We start from the raw sequence: 15,658 nt of genomic DNA on the forward strand, positions 1-15,658 counted from the left end.
CGAGCGGCAGCCGCGTTCAGCAGCTCTCGGAGGGCGCGCGGCTCTGCCCGGCCGTGACCGGGGCCCGCAGGGGTTTCCCGCTCGCCCCGAGAAGGCGCTGGCCCCGAGCCGGCGCGTCCCGCCCCGCCCGGCCCTCGGCGCCCTCGCGAGCTGAGCGCGGCCCGGCCAGCAGGGGGCGCTGGCGCTCACCGGCTGGGCGCGGTGGCGGGGCCGGTGGGGGCCGCTCCTTCCGGCCGCCCTTTAAGGGCCGCCCCGCGGGGCTCGGGCTTCCGGTGGCGCGTGCGCGGCGCGTCGGAGCGGGGGCGGGAGCGGTGCGTGTGGAGGCCGAAGGGCCGGTGCGTGTGGCGGCCGGGTCGCGAGGCGTCCCTGTGCGGTGCCGGGGCCCCTCTGCGGCCCGGCGTGGGAAGCCCGCGGCCGGCGGAGCCTGCTCGGAGCTGGGCGGGGAGCGCCGCGGCGGTCCGGCCGCCGGCAGCCATCCCCTGCGGTGGCCGGCAGCCCCTCGGGACGCCTGGAGGCCTGGCGGTGCCCGAGCCTCGCCTGCGGCAGCCGCCTGAGAGAGCAGCGCGGCCGTGTCCGGGGGCCGGAGAGCGCTGGTGGGTGAGTTCGGGCAGCGGGGGGCGGGTGTGTGTCTCCGGGCGGGGCCGGGGGGCTCCGTGCCCCGCAGAGGAGCCCCGGTCGGGCATCGTTCGCTTCCGAACAATGCAGGTCTGTCCCTGGTTATTTTCTGTGTACAGTGTTTCGGGCCACCTGAAAGCCTTTGGCCGGGTAGGTTTGGTGCGGGGCGATGGCAGGTGTGGACCCTGAAAGATCTCGGGTGGGGGGCGTGGGAGGTATTTCTTGCCTTAAAACTCTGAGCCCACCTCGTGTGTCATGTCGTGTTATCATGTCGTGAGTCTCGTGACTGTGGCAAATGGCTGAGTCGGGCGTTTTCTGATAACTAACTTCTGAACGTGTGCGTGTGTAGGCACGGGGAGATTTGTGCAGGGTGACGGAGCCCCTTGTGCTTCTGTGCTAATGTCTACCTGTTCTAGACCTCCAGTGTTGGAAAGCCTTTGTTTAGTGCCTAGTTGTGGCTGCGTAACTGCTGTTGCGCCTGCAGCTGTGCTCGCAGGGATGCTGGGTGGCTCCGCATCAAACCGGCCGCCGGGCGGCCGGGTTGTGCCGCAGAGCATGCCGGGAGCTGTAGTCCTTGCGGCTGCCGGGCGGCCGGGTTGTGCCGCAGAGCATGCCGGGAGCTGTATTCCTGGCGCAGTGGCTGCCGGCCCTGTCACGTGGTTCGCCGGGCATGGCGGGAGGCGCGGCCTTCCGGCGCTCGGGTGCCGGCCGGCCGTGGCGCGTACGGTACGCGAGGTGTATTTTTGGGGTTGGCTTCGTGTTGATTACTGGGGGCTTGCGGGTGCGGCCGCTTCCCGAGAAGCGGTGAGTTCCCCGGGAGCTGACAGAAGGGAAGAGGGAAAGGAGGACGACGATGACCTTTTCCCCGTGCCCAGGGCGCAGATGATGGCCGCCTCCCCGGCCCACCGGAGGTCCCGCTCAGCCTCCCCGGGCACCCCTTGCCCCGTGCGCCTGCCCCCAGCTCCGGCACCTCCCCATAAGCGTGCTGCATAGCCTTAGGCCGCCCCCAGGCCCTGTCGTGAAGGCAGCAAGCCGTCCCTCAAGCGCACTGGATTCCCCCTTGGTGCAGGGGCCCTTAGCAGTAGCGTGGGGAGGGAGCGGTGTGTCCAGAAGCCCCTGCGGAAGGAGAGGCTTTGGCCAGGGTCGATCGACGGTAATGACGGTCACTGTTTCTTCTTTCCCTCTCCCAGAGACCGTGCTGAGGACGTGGTTGTCTGTCCTTCCCCCGGGGATGCCGTTGCCTGCGGCCGTCTCAGGCTCGCGTGGCTTCTCTCTGCCCGTCCTCGCCGTCCTCGCAGCGCAGGGCCGAAAAGGGATAGACAAAGCCCTTCCCGGCTGCGGACAGGAGCTGCCTCGGCTGAAGCTGGAGACGCCAACGAAAGGTAAAGAAGAAGAAACTGAAGGTGCTCTGGCTGCCAGCTGCCTTCCTGCCGCAGGCAAGAGAGAGCCTGTCCCTGCAGGTGGGGGAGGAAGGATCCCCCTTCATAGCCCGCAGCGGGCCAGGCCACCAACGTGCACCGTAGGGTCTGTACGCGTAACCCGGAGTTGGGTACGGGCGTGTAGTGCACGAGCGAGCTAGGCTACGTGCCTAGGAAGCCTCATCTGGTAAGAGCTGTAAGACACCCACGTATTCTCTTCAGGTGGAGGACGGCCTAGAGTCTGGAGCTGCAGAAGAGGCAGGGAGGAGAGGAGGGGAAAGAAGCATCTGAACGGCTAAATTGTGCCAGCAGCGCTGAGAGCGAGAGTCGCGGTGAGTCCTGGGCCACTGGGGCCCCGTTGCCTCTCTTGTGCGTCCTGGGCCCTCCCTGTCTCTCCCCCGGCCCCCTCTCTTTCCTTACCTGCTGCAAAATTTACTTTTTTTTTTGCGCCCCCCCCCCCCCCCGCACCTTCTTTCTCCATCTCGCTCTGAGTGTCTCCCTGCCTCCCCGTCTTTTCAGTCCTCCCTCTCTCTGTCCTGTAGCCTGTGGCTCCTTTTTCTTTCTCCGCCTCTCTCTGCCTGGCTCTGGCTCCGTTTTTTTTTTTTTTATTCCTCCTGCTCTGTCCTGTAGCCTGTCGGTGTTTTGTTGTTCTCTGGCTCTCTTGATCTGACTCCCTGTGTTACCGAAAAACGCGTTAAAATCGGAAACGACTCCTCAACACCAATTTAGTATTAAAGAGCAGGCATTCTTTATTCGCGGCGCCGGATGCACGGGGGATCGCTCCTCCTGGTGTGCGTACCTCACGCACCTTTCCCGTACAATTTGTAGATCAATGTTTTACGTATTCATACATATTCATTATTGTCCTGTCTGCTGATTGGTACAAACTTGCTCGTTCCGTATGTAAATCGCTGCGCAGGCTCGGTTGTCCTCTTCCGTTGTTCTCTTCTGTTACTTGGGTCGGTGGTGGTCTGTGAGTCGGTGGTCGCGATCTCCCCCTGCCGGAATTACCTTTTAGCTTCTCGGCTCTTACTCTTGGCAGTCTTGGCTAGTTTTCTCAGTCCGCTAAGCGAAACAGCGTTTTTTCATCCTTTTCTGACAGAAGCACGTTGTCTGTTGTTCTGTTCGCATTAATGATCGCCTAGGGACTAAAATGCAGATCGACAGGTGCGCTGATTGGTACGCTCCATGTTCCCGTAATGGAACACCGTCTCTGGTTGATTTCATCACTTTGGTTACATTTCCCCTGTTTGGAAGTTCTGAAATAATAATTTTCTCAATACTTCCATCCTAGATCAATAACATTCCACTATGTCAGTTTAGTGTTTGCTTCATGTTCTGAAATTTTTCACTTGATTGCGGTCTCCAGGGTGTATGCAGGTCCCATTTTCTACCCAAAATTTTATTAATTTGTTGAAGTACCTCTGCAAAAAAATGTGGTGCTCTATCAGAGGACATTCCCGTTGGCACTCTAAATCTTGGTATTATTTCCTTCAGCAACGTCTTAACTACTACTCTAGCTTTGTCGGTGCAGCACGAGAAAGCTGCTGGCCATCTAGAAAATTTGTCAATCAGCACTGACAAATACTGCTCTATCTATTTTGTCTGGGTAACTCAGAGAACTTAATTTGCTAATAATTTCCGGGAGAATTTTTTGTTTTGTTACTCCTAAAGGTTGTTTCCTTTGGTTCAGGGGATTATTTCTAGGACAGATTGGACACTTAGCTACTATGGGTTTAACTATTCTTGTCGTGCCTACACACGCTACAGATGTTTTTAAACTCAAAACCGTAGCGCCTACAGCCTAATGTGTTTGCTCATGGTTTTCTTTTGCAAGTTCTGTCATAACTTGTGGGGTGGTTGTTGTTATTACTTGTTTTTCTGGTGTTACCTACCATCTCTCTGTGTTTTGTGATGCTTCCAATTGTTCTGCTAATTGCTCATCCAATTTATTATATCTCGGTTTCAACTTTGGAATTCTGATCTGTTTTACTGGTACTAGTGCAAGGATACCTTGCTCTGCAGTCCTCTTTGCAGCTTTATCGGTCAGTCGTTTGCTTATGTTTACAGCCGTCTGGCCAAATTGATGAGCTTTGCAACGCTTTACCGCCACTTCTTTTGGTTTCTGCACGTCTTCCGGAAGTTGGAGAATTTCTTCTTTATGCTGTATTGATGATTCTTGGGCTGATGGCAGTCCTTTCTCCTTCCCAATAGCTCCATGATCGTGGATCACACCAAATGCACGTTTGGAATCAGTCTAGATATTTATCCTTTGTCCTTCTGCCATTCGCAGAGCTCGCTTCAATGCTACCAATGCTGCTTTCTGTGCTGAGGTGTTTGCAGGCAGCACCCCTGACTCCGTTCCCTCGGCGGCGATAACGACAGCATATCCGGCCATTCGCTTCTCTTCTCGCCCAGAGCTTCTTCCATCTGTAAACAACTCCAGATCAGGATTTTCCCAGAGGTTTGTGTCTCAGGTCTGGTCTGCTGGAATAGACTTGTTCAATAGTTAGCAAGCGATCGTGTTCTAAATTGTCCGTAAGGTTTTCTGTTGTTAAAAACATAGCAGGATTCAGTATAGCAGTAGTCTTCGATTCCACATCGTCTTGTTCTAACAGAACAACTTGATATTTCAACATTCTGCTAAGGGATAGCCAACGACCCCCCTTTTGTTCTAAAACAGTCACCGCTATGTGCGGGACATATACTGTCATCTTCTGTCCCATTGTTAACTTTGGGGCTTCCCGGATCGGCAGCGCTGTTGTTGCTGCTGCCCGTAAACACCTAGGCCATCTTTTACTCGCGTGGTCGAGTTGTTTGGAGAAGTAGCCCACAGGTCTCTTCCAGGTTCCCAGTCGCTGTGTCAGCACTCCAAGGGCTAAATGTTGTCTTTCGTGGACAAACAACTCAAAAGGTTTAGCGAAATCAGGTAGGCCTAATGCAGGGGCCATCATCGAGGCTCTTTTCAGTTCTTTGAATGCCGTTTGGCATCCGGGCGTCCAGGTTAAATATTTATCCTTTTGAGTCTTTCAATGCCTCAAATAATGGTTTTACATACAGTCTATAGTTCAGAATCCAGAGCTGATGCTATTTCATTGTTTTCAGAAAAGCTCTCAGTTCCTTCGGGCTGCTAGGTTCGGGAATTTGACAAATAGTTTCTTTCTTTTCACTTTCTAATTGTCTTTGTCTTTGAGATATTTCAAATCCTAAATAAATGGCTGCTTCTTTTCCTATTTGGGTTTTGTTTCTGGAAACTCCGCATCTTCCTTGGCCCAGAAAATTTAAAAATTTCAAAACATTTTTCTTTACTTTGTGCCGCTATCAGAATGTCATCCGCATTCTGTAACAAGATGCCTCTCCCTGGGTTCTGTTTTTTCTGTATCTCTAATTTTTTTTTGCCAGCTGAGTCTCAAGTATCGTAGGACTATTTTTAAATCCTTGTGGAAGTACGGTCCATGGTAGCTGTGTCTTTCATTCTGTGGTGGGGCTTTCCCATTCCAAAGCAAATAGGCTTTGACTTTTTATGCCTGGAGGTATGCAAAAGAAGGCGTCCTTCAAATCTAGTACAGTAAACCATTTATGCTCCTCCTTTAAAAGAGGTCAGTAAAGTGTATGGATTAGCTACTACCGGATGTATATCTTGGACCACCTGATTTATAGCCCTTAAATCGTGAACTAGCTAATACTCTTTGCCTCTAGATTTCTTTACTGGCGACACAGGAGTACTATATTCTGATTCACATTCCACTAAAAGCTCATATTCTGAAAAATTTTATAATTAACTTCTGTAATCCTTTTCGAGCCTCTCGCTTAATAGGGTATTGTTTTTGTCTTACGGGCTTGGCTCCAAGCTTTAAGGTTACTTTTACCGGCTCTGCCCACTTAGATCGCTCCGGAGCTCCGCTCGCTCAAACCAAAGGAATTACTACGTTTTCCACTTCCTCGGGAACCCGTTCCTCCCTGGAGGAATCCTGTAACATAAACGCTCTCGCCTCTGTGGCTTTTGATTCTGGTATTAGTGATTTAATCTCTCCATCTTTAAAAGTTACTTGAGCATCTAATTGACCTAATAGATCTCGTCATAACAGAGGCAGTGGACATTCAGGCATATGCAGAAACTGGTGAGTTGCCCATTGCTTCTCCAATTTAAACTTTAATGGCTCTGAGAGGGGCTAATTTTTCTTTGCCCTGTTGCGCTAGCAACATCTACTGATTTATGATCAAATTTCTCTTCACGTGTATTCAATACCAAATAAGTGGCTCCCGTATCTACCAAAAATTCTATTTCTTCATTCCGTAGCTTCAGTGTAACCAGGTGTTCAGCTAGGGTTGATTCCCCTGGTCTCCTTCATGCCAAGCTACTTCAAGCATTTAACCCAGATCTCTGGATTCAGGTTGTTCTAGTTTCTGAAGGTTGTTTTCTCTCCCCCCGCCCCCATCTGGGGCTGATTGTCTTATGAATATAGAGACCAGCTGAATTGCTTTTTCTGGTTTTTCTGGGTTCAAATGAGTATATTTTCTGGTGGTCACCTTCAGTCTTTCCATAAAGGCTGAAGGGGACTCACTTAATTCTTGTCTCACTTCATAAATTTTGACCAATTTATTGCTTTTGGCATTGCTTGTCTTACTCCAAATAAAATCTCTCTCTGACATCTAGTCAACATTCCCCTGGGTCCTGGCTGATTAGGGTCCCACTCGGGATTTGTAGATGGAAAATTCTTATTCATTGTTCTCTGTAAATTCCCGTTAGCATGTGCTCCCTGCACCTGCCTTCTGGCTGTATTCAGTACTATTTTCTTGTCAGTTTCATCAAGCGAAGTATCCAGTATCACAAGTAGAGCAACACTCTTTCAAGTTCTCACCACGTTTTCCTCTTTTCAGAAACATTGCCGTAGAATCTTGTGGACATACCTCACGCTGTTTCTGCTGCTCGGGATGATTCCACGGTGTAAAGAACAAATCAACATATGCCACTTCTTCCCGTTTGCCTTCCCTTTTTACAAAACAACATTAATTGCAAGATGGTACGATATTGCAATGTCTCATGTTCTGGCCATTTGTGCCCACCTTCCAATTGATACGTTGGCCACCAATGATTGCAATATTCAATTAATGGTTTCCGAGTTAGTGGGTCACCGCCCCCGACGTCTTTCCAGTGCTTCAAAATACATCGCAAAGGTGTTCTCTGTGGGATAGGTTTCCTACTCAGTAATGCTCCCGTCTCCCAGTCAACTAGTAGTTGTGATTGTGCGCTATCGCAAATAGTAGTCAGAGGGACTCCAACCCCCGTTAGAGGTCTCACTGGAAATCTGCCACTGGGATCTGTAGCCCCCTGCTAGATATCCCTGGAGACTTCAACCCCCTGTTGAAGACTCCCCTACCCTCGGGTCCCGCTCCACAGGCTTTCGCCTAGCAGAGACTTACCAACCGAGGCACCTCTTGGCCCCGACCCTGCGTGGCTTTCGCCGCGCCTTACGGGCAGGCCTGTGGGACTCAAACCCGCTATCCTATCCTATGTGGGAAACTAACCCCACGTATTATTCTACCTAAGTTTCTTCTTCAAAGAATGCCTTGTTTACCTCAATCCAGGGGATCTTGCTCAGAATTCTCTGGCCCGGGGATCGGAAGCTCTCCCGGAGAATTCCTCGGGGCCGGCTGCAGGTCCCACGATCCCACGGATCCGTCGAGATTCAAAAGCAGGTTCCCACCTGGGGTGCCAAAACTGTTACCGAAAAACGCGTTAAAATCGGAAACGACTCCTCAACACCAATTTAGTATTAAAGAGCAGGCATTCTATATTCACGGCGCCGGATGCACGGGGGATCGCTCCTCCTGGCGTGCGTACCTCACGCACCTTTCCTGTACAATTTGTAGATGAAAATTTTACATACTCATACATAGTCATTATTGTCTTGTCTAGCGATGGGTACAAACTTGCTCGTTCCCTATGTCAGTCACTGCGCAGGCTCGGTTGTCCTCCCAGTACAGTGCGGGGAACGGGGACGTACAGTGCGGGGAACGGGGACGTACAGTGCGGGGAACGGGGACGTACCAGGATCTACTGGGTTGTACTGGGAGGGAACTGGGACGTACTGGGAGGCTCTGCAATGTCCTGGGATGTCCTGGGATGTAGTGTGGAGGAACTAGGATGTACAGGCTTGTACTGGGTTGTACCGGGTGGAACTGGCAGGGATTTGGGATGTACCAGGATCTACTGGGATGTACTGGGATGTACTGGGAGGTAACTGTTGTGTACTGGGAGTGAACTGGGAGAGAACTGGGATGTACTGGGAGGGAACTGGGATGTACTGTGAGGACACTGGGATATACTGGTATGTACTGGGAGGGAAGTGTTATGTACTGAGGGGAACTGGGACGTACTGGGACGTGCTGGGAGGGAACTATGAAGTATTGGGATGTACTTAGAGGGAACTGGGATGTACTGGGAGGGAACTGAGATGTACTGGGTGGAAAGTGTTGGGAATTGGGATTTACTGGGAGGGAACTGGGATGGACTGGGAGGGAACTGGGATGTAGTGGGACATACTGGGAGGGAACTGGGATGTACTGGGGTGTACTGGGAGGGAACTGTTATGTACCGAGGGGGAACTGGGATGTACTGGGAGTGAACTGTGAAGTACTGGGATGTACTTAGAGGGAAGTGGGAGGGAACTTGGATGTAGTGGGAGGGAACTGGGGTTTACTTGGAGGAAAGTGGCATGTACTGGAATGTACTGGAATGGAACTGGGAGTGAACTGTGTGTGAACTGTGAGGGAACTGGGATGTACTGTGAGGGAACTGGGATGTACTGGGACGGACTGGGACGGACTGGGAGGGAACTGGGATGTACTGGGAGGGATCTGGGATGTACTGGGCTGCACTGGTAGGGAGCTGGGATGTACTGGGAGGAAACTGGAATGTCCCAGTTGACACCCACTTCCCTCCCAGTGCCTCCCAGTATATCCCAGTTTCCTCCCAGTACATCCCAGTAAATCCCAGTTTGCTCCCAGTACATCCCAGTACATTGCAGTACATTCCAGTTCCGTTCCTGTACATCCCAATACATCCCCGTTCCATGCCAGTACATCCCAGTTCCCTACCAGTTCATCCCCGTACATCCCAATTCCCTCCCGGTTCACTACCACTTCTTTCCCAGTGCCTCCCAATACATCCCAGTTCCGTCCCATTACATCCCAGTACATCCCAGTTCCCTCCCAGTAAGTCCCAGGTCCCTCCCAGTACTGGGTGGGAGCTGGGATGTACTGGGAGGCACTACAATGTGCGGGGATGCCCTGGGATGTACTGTGGAGGAACTTGGATGTACAGGCTTGTACTGGGTTGTACCGGGTGGAACTGGCAGGGATTTGGGATGTACCAGGATCTACTGGGATGTACTGGGAGGTAACTGTTATGTACTGGGAGTGAACAGGGAGGGAACTGGGATGTACTGGGAGGAAACTGGGATGTACTGTGAGGGAACTGGGACGTACTGTGAGGACACTGGGATGTACTGGTATGTACTGGGAGGGAAGTGTTATGTACTGAGGGGAACTGGGACGTACTGGGATGTACTGGGAGGGAACTGTGAAGTACTGGGATGTACTGGGAGTGAACTGGGAGGGAACTGGTATGTAGTAGGATGTACTGGGTGGGAACTGGGATGTACCAGGATGTACTGGGATGTACTGGGAGGGAACTGGTATGTACTGGGAGGGAACTGGGATGTAGTGGGAGGGAACTGGGAGGGAACTGGGATGTAGTGGGAGGGAACTGGTATGTACTGGGAGGGAACTGGGATGTACTGGGACATACTGGCAGGGAACTGGGATGTACTGGGAGGGGATTGGGATGTACTGGGAGGGAACTTGGATGTATTGGGAGGGAAGTGTTATGTACCAAGGGGGAACTGGGACGTACTGGGATGTAGTGGGAGTGAACTGTGAAGTACTGGGATGTACTGTGAGGGAACTGGGATGTACTGGGAGGGAACTTTAAAGTACTGGGATGTACTTAGAGGAAACTGGGAGGCAACTGGCATGTACTGGGATGTACTGGAATGGAACTGGGAGTGAACTGTGTGTGAACTGGGAGGGAACTGGGATGTACTGTGAGGGAACTGGGATGTACTGGGATGTACTGGGAGGGACTGGGAGGGATCTGGGATGTACTGGGCTGCACTGGTAGGTAACTGGGATGTACTGGGAGGAAACTGGAATGTCCCAGTTGACACCCACTTTCCTCCCAGTTTCCTCCCAGTATATCCCCGTTTCCTCCCAGTATATCCCAGTTTCCTCCCAGTACATCCCAGTAAATCCCAGCTCGCTCCCAGTACATGCCAATACATCGCAGTACATTCCAGTTCTGTTCCTGTACATCCCAATACATCCCCGTTCCATGCCAGTACATCCCAGTTTCCTACCAGTTCATCCCCGTACATCCCAATTCCCTCCCGGTTCACTACCTTTTCTTTCCCAGTGCCTCCCAATACATCCCAGTTCCGTCCCATTACATCCCAGTACATCCCAGTTCCCTCCCAGTACATCCCAGTTCCCTCCCAGTACTGGGAGGGAACTGGGATGTACTGGGAGGCACTACAATGTGCGGGGATGCCCTGGGATGTACCGTGGAGGAACTAGGATGTACAGCCTTGTACTGGGTTGTACCAGGTGGAACTGGCAGGGATTTGGGATGTACCAGGATCTACTAGGATGTACTGGGATGTACTGGGAGGTAACTGTTATGTACTGGGAAGGAACTGGTAGGGAACTGGGATGTACTGGGAGGGAACTGGGACGTACTGTGAGGACACTGGGATGTACTGTTATGTACTGGGAGGGAACTGGGACGTACTGGGATGTACTGGGAGGGAACTGTGAAGTACTGGGATGTACTGGGAGGGAACTGGGAGGGAACTGGTATGTAGTAGGATGTACTGGGTGGGAACTGGGATGTACCAGGATGTACTGGGATGTACTAGGAGGGAACTGGTATGTACTGGGAGGGAACTGGGATGTACTGGGATGTAGTGGGAGGGAACTGGGATGTACTGGGAGGGAACTGGGATGTACTGAGAGCGAACTGGGATGTACTGGGGACATACTGGCAGGGAACTGGGATGTACTGGGAGGGGATTGGGATGTACTGGGAGGGAACTTGGATGTATTGGGAGGGAAGTGTTATGTACCAAGGGGGAACTGGGACGTACTGGGAGGGAAGTTTGAAGTACTGGGATGTACTTAGAGGAAACTGGGAGGCAACTGGCATGTACTGGGATGTACTGGAATGGAACTGGGAGTGAACTGTGTGTGAACTGGGAGGGAACTGGGATATAATGTGAGGGAACTGGGATGTACTGGGAGGGACTGGGAGGGATCTGGGATGTACTGGCCTGCACTGGTAGGGAACTGGGATGTACTGGGAGGAAACTGGAATGTCCCAGTTGACACCCACTTCCCTCCCAGTTTCCTCCCAGTATATCCCAGTTTCCTCCCAGTATATCCCAGTTTCCTCCCAGTACATCCCAGTAAATCCAGCTCGCTGCCAGTACATGCCAATACTTCGCCGTATATTCCAGTTCCGTTCCTGTACATCCCAATACATCCCCGTTCCATGCCAGTACATCCCAGTTCCCTACCAGTTCATCCCCGTACATCCCAATTCCCTCCCGGTTCACTACCACTTCTTTCCCAGTGCCTCCCAATACATCCCAGTTCCGTCCCATTACATCCCAGTACATCCCAGTTCCCTCCCAGTACTGCGAGGGAGCTGGGATGTACTGGGAGGCACTACAATGTGCGGGGATGTCCTGGGATGTACCATGGAGGAACTAGGATGTACAGGCTTGTACTGGGTTGTACCGGGTGGAGCTGGCAGGGATTTGGGATGTACCAGGATCTACTGGGATGTACTGGGATGTACTGGGAGGTAACTGTTGTGTACTGGGAGTGAACTGGGAGGGACCTGGGATGTACTGGAAGGCACTACAATGTGCGGGGATGCACAGGGATGTACTGTGGAGGAACTAGGATGTACAGGCTTGTACTGGGTTGTACCGGGTGGAACTGGCAGGGATTTGGGATGTACCAGGATGTACTGGGATGTACTGGGAGGTAACTGTTATGTACTGGGAAGGAACAGGGAGGGAACTGGGATGTACTGGGAGGAAACTGGGATGTACTGGGTGGGAACTGGGACGTACTGTGAGGACACTTGGATGTACTGGTATGTACTGGGAGGGAAGTGTTATGTACTGAGGGGAACTGGGACGTACTGGGATGTACTGGGAGGGAACTGTGAAGTACTGGGATGTACTGGGAGTGAACTGGGAGGGAACTGGTATGTAGTAGGATGTACTGGGTGGGAACTGGGATGTACTGGGATGTACTGGGAGGGAACTGGTATGTACTGGGAGGGAACTGGGATTTACTGGGAGGGAACTGGGATGTACTGGGACATACTGGCAGGGAACTGGGATGTACTGGGAGGGGATTGGGACGGACTGGGAGGGAACTGGGATGTACTGGGCTGCACTGGTAGGGAACTGGGATGTACTGGGAGGAAACTGGAATGTCCCAGTTGACACCCACTTCCCTCCCAGTGCCTCCCAGTAAATCCCAGTTTCCTCCCAGTAAATCCCCGTTTCCTCCCAGTAAATCCCCGTTTCCTCCCAGTAAATCCCCGTTTCCTCCCAGTAAATCCCCGTTTCCTCCCAGTACATCCCAGTAAATCCCAGTTCGCTCCCAGTACATCCCAATACATCGCCGTACAATCCAGTTCCTTTCCTGTACATCCCAATACATCCCCGTTCCATTCCAGTACATCCCAGTTTCCTACCAGTTCATCCCCGTACATCCCAATTCCCTCCCGGTTCGCTACCACTTCTTTCCCAGTGCCTCCAAATACATCCCAGTTCCGTCCCATTACATCCCAGTACATCCCAGGTCCCTCCCAGTACATCCCAGTTCCCTTCCAGTACGTCCCAGGTCCCTCTCAGTACTGGGAGGGACCTGGGATGTACTGGGAGGCACTACAATGTGCGGGGATGCCCTGGGATGTACTGTGGAGGAACTAGGATGTACAGGCTTGTACTGGGTTGTACCGGGTGGAACTGGCAGGGATTTGGGATGTACCAGGATCTACTGGGATGTACTGGGATGTAGTGGGAGGTAACTGTTATGTACTGGGAGGGAACTGGGACGTACTGGTGGGGAACTGGGATGTACTGGGAGGGAACTGGGACGTACTGTGAGGACACTGGGATGTACTGTTATGTACTGGGAGGGAAGTGTTATGTACAGAGGGGAACTGGTGCGTACTGGGATGTACTGGGAGGGAACTGTGAAGTACTGGGATGTACTGGGAGTGAACTGGGAGGGAACTGGTATGTAGTAGGATGTACTGGGTGGGAACTGGGATGTACCAGGATGTACTGGGAGGGAACTGGTATGTACTGGGAGGGAACTGGGATGTAGTGGGAGGGAACTGGGAGGGAACTGGGATGTACTGGGAGGGAACTGGTATGTACTGGGAGGGAACTGGGATGTAGTGGGAGTGAACTGGGAGGGAACTGGGATGTACTGGGACATACTGGCAGGGAACTGGGATGTACTGGGAGGGGATTGGGATGTACTGGGAGGGAACTTGGATGTATTGGGAGGGAAGTGTTATGTACCAAGGGGGAACTGGGACGTACTGGGATGTAGTGGGAGTGAACTGTGAAGTACTGGGATGTACTGTGAGGGAACTGGGATGTACTGGGAGGGAACTTTAAAGTACTGGGATGTACTTAGAGGAAACTGGGAGGCAACTGGCATGTACTGGGATGTACTGGAATGGAACTGGGAGTGAACTGTGTGTGAACTGGGAGGGAACTGGGATGTACTGTGAGGGAACTGGGATGTACTGGGATGTACTGGGAGGGACTGGGAGGGATCTGGGATGTACTGGGCTGCACTGGTAGGTAACTGGGATGTACTGGGAGGAAACTGGAATGTCCCAGTTGACACCCACTTTCCTCCCAGTTTCGTCCCAGTATATCCCCGTTTCCTCCCAGTATATCCCAGTTTCCTCCCAGTACATCCCAGTAAATCCCAGCTCGCTCCCAGTACATGCCAATACATCGCAGTACATTCCAGTTCCGTTCCTGTACATCCCAATACATCCCCGTTCCATGCCAGTACATCCCAGTTTCCTACCAGTTCATCCCCGTACATCCCAATTCCCTCCCGGTTCACTACCTTTTCTTTCCCAGTGCCTCCCAATACATCCCAGTTCCGTCCCATTACATCCCAGTACATCCCAGTTCCCTCCCAGTACATCCCAGTTCCCTCCCAGTACTGGGAGGGAACTGGGATGTACTGGGAGGCACTACAATGTGCGGGGATGCCCTGGGATGTACCGTGGAGGAACTAGGATGTACAGCCTTGTACTGGGTTGTACCAGGTGGAACTGGCAGGGATTTCGGACGTACCAGGATCTACTAGGATGTACTGGGATGTACTGGGAGGTAACTGTTATGTACTGAGAAGGAACTGGTAGGGAACTGGGATGTACTGGGAGGGAACTGGGACGTACTGTGAGGACACTGGGATGTACTGTTATGTACTGGGAGGGAACTGGGACGTACTGGGATGTACTGGGAGGGAACTGTGAAGTACTGGGATGTACTGGGAGTGAACTGGGAGGGAACTGGTATGTAGTAGGATGTACTGGGTGGGAACTGGGATGTACCAGGATGTACTGGGATGTACTAGGAGGGAACTGGTATGTACTGGGAGGGAACTGGGATGTACTGGGATGTAGTGGGAGGGAACTGGGAGGGAACTGGGATGTACTGGGAGGGAACTGGGATGTACTGGGAGGGAACTGGGATGTACTGAGAGCGAACTGGGATGTACTGGGGACATACTGGCAGGGAACTGGGATGTACTGGGAGGGGATTGGGATGTACTGGGAGGGAACTTGGATGTATTGGGAGGGAAGTGTTATGTACCAAGGGGGAACTGGGACGTACTGGGAGGGAAGTTTGAAGTACTGGGATGTACTTAGAGGAAACTGGGAGGCAACTGGCATGTACTGGGATGTACTGGAATGGAACTGGGAGTGAACTGTGTGTGAACTGGGAGGGAACTGGGATATAATGTGAGGGAACTGGGATGTACTGGGAGGGACTGGGAGGGATCTGGGATGTACTGGCCTGCACTGGTAGGGAACTGGGATGTACTGGGAGGAAACTGGAATGTCCCAGTTGACACCCACTTCCCTCCCAGTTTCCTCCCAGTATATCCCAGTTTCCTCCCAGTATATCCCAGTTTCCTCCCAGTACATCCCAGTAAATCCAGCTCGCTGCCAGTACATGCCAATACTTCGCCGTATATTCCAGTTCCGTTCCTGTACATCCCAATACATCCCCGTTCCATGCCAGTACATCCCAGTTCCCTACCAGTTCATCCCCGTACATCCCAATTCCCTCCCGGTTCACTACCACTTCTTTCCCAGTGCCTCCCAATACATCCCAGTTCCGTCCCATTACATCCCAGTACATCCCAGTTCCCTCCCAGTACTGCGAGGGAGCTGGGATGTACTGGGAGGCACTACAATGTGCGGGGATGTCCTGGGATGTACC

The sequence above is a fragment of the Phalacrocorax aristotelis genome, unplaced genomic scaffold (assembly GCF_949628215.1).
Source record: "Phalacrocorax aristotelis unplaced genomic scaffold, bGulAri2.1 scaffold_56, whole genome shotgun sequence".
In the NCBI taxonomy this organism is placed as follows: domain Eukaryota; kingdom Metazoa; phylum Chordata; class Aves; order Suliformes; family Phalacrocoracidae; genus Phalacrocorax; species Phalacrocorax aristotelis.